The sequence below is a fragment of the Chiloscyllium plagiosum genome, chromosome 48 (genome assembly GCF_004010195.1).
Source record: "Chiloscyllium plagiosum isolate BGI_BamShark_2017 chromosome 48, ASM401019v2, whole genome shotgun sequence".
Lineage (NCBI taxonomy): Eukaryota > Metazoa > Chordata > Chondrichthyes > Orectolobiformes > Hemiscylliidae > Chiloscyllium > Chiloscyllium plagiosum.
Genome location: NC_057757.1, coordinates 4,023,210 through 4,024,980, shown reverse-complemented (window position 1 = coordinate 4,024,980; position 1,771 = coordinate 4,023,210).

Here is a 1,771-nt window from a genome sequence, read left to right as displayed (position 1 = left end):
TGTTTTCCCTTTGACTCTTGCTCTGTCTCTCGGCTATCTCGCTTCATCTCTGTTTTCCCTGTTAGCTCTCTCTCTCTTTCTCTCTAATTCTCTCTGTTTTCCCTGTTTGCCCTCTCTTTCTTCTCCCTCGGTCTCTGTCTTTCCCCCATTCCCTTGTTATTATCTTCCCTGTCTCTCTCCTGTTGCCCTGCATTCTCTTCCACCCTCTCCTTACTGTCACTCTATCCATCTTTTCTCCGCCTCCCGTTATTTCTCTGACGTCCTCTTCTGCCCCCTCCCATTAGATTAGATTACATTACAGTGTGGAAACAGGCCCTTCGGCCCAACAAGTCCACACCGACCCGCCGAAGAGTTACCCACCCATACCCCTACATTTACCCCTTACCTAACACTACGGGCAATTTAGCATGGCCAATTCACCTGAGCTGCACATCTTTGGACTGTGGGAGGAAACCAGAGCACCCGGAGGAAACCCACGCAGACACGGGGAGAATGTGCAAACTCCACACAGACAGCTTCTTTCCCCCAAATTCATCTCTAGCTGCCTCCTCTCCTTTCCGTCCCGCTTCCAGGGGGTAACTGGTCAGAGATGTCACCCTTTCATGTTGACAGGGATTCTTTCAGATTCACACCTCCCTGGGAATCTCTCTAAGAAGTGCTGCCAGCTCAAGATTAGCCAAGCCTCCCTCTTACCAATAGCAAGCAGAGAAACAGTGAGAGTCCCGTATCAGAATCAGGGTGAGAGTTTGACCTGTATCTGCTGCGCTTGATTGAAGTTTCTTTGCACTTGCTGTCCGCAGCAGCCCGAGAGGATGAGCTATTCATGGATCAGTGTTGCAATGTCACATGCAAACTTCCTTAAAAGCCTCACCAGACATCTGGCCTTGCAGCCAAGGGTATGCTGTTCATAGATTACAAGGAATCAAGGTCAGACTAATTAATTAATCATAGAGTGACACAACACAGAAACAACCTTCGGACCAACCACGCTAACCCATAATCCCAAACTAATCTAGCCCCACCTACCTTCCCCTGGCCCATATCCCTCCAAACCTTTCGTATTCAAGTATTTCTCCAAATGTCTGTTAATTGTTATAACAGTACCCGTATCCACCACTTCCTCTGGAAGTTCATTCCTCACACTCTCTGTGTAAAATAAAATTGCGCACCCTGTCTTTTTAAAATCATTTTACATTCCCCTGTCCGGTGGAAAGGATCCCTTGACTTATTCCTTATTTGATTTTGAGCTGCTAGAGGAAGTGGTGGAGGATGTTACAATTACAACTAATAAAAGTTAAAAATCACACGACACCAGGTTATAGTCCAACAGGTTTAATTGGAAGCCCACTAGCTTTCGGAGCGTCGCTCCTTCATCAGGTGGTTGTGGAGGACACAGTTGTAAGACACAGAATTTATAGCAAAAGTCCACAGTGTGATGTAACTGAAATTATACATTGAAAAATACCTTAATTGTTTGTTGAGTCTTTCAGCTGTTCGAATACCACGATAGTTTCACTTCTTTCATGTGTAAATCACAAAATCTTTTTTTTAAAAGTTGCATTCTCAGATTAGCTGTAACAATTGGTGATAGCTAGACAATATGTTGAAGGTGTTAGCCCCCTGTGTTCTCTGTCTATGCCATAATGTTTAGATTGATTCTAATCTAAAAAGTGAGATAACAGAGTTTTACATGAATTCATGCAGTTTTTGAGCATCCTTGGGAGGGCTATTCAACCCCTTAGTACCTGTGTCAAAAAGTTCGGTGCAGGAG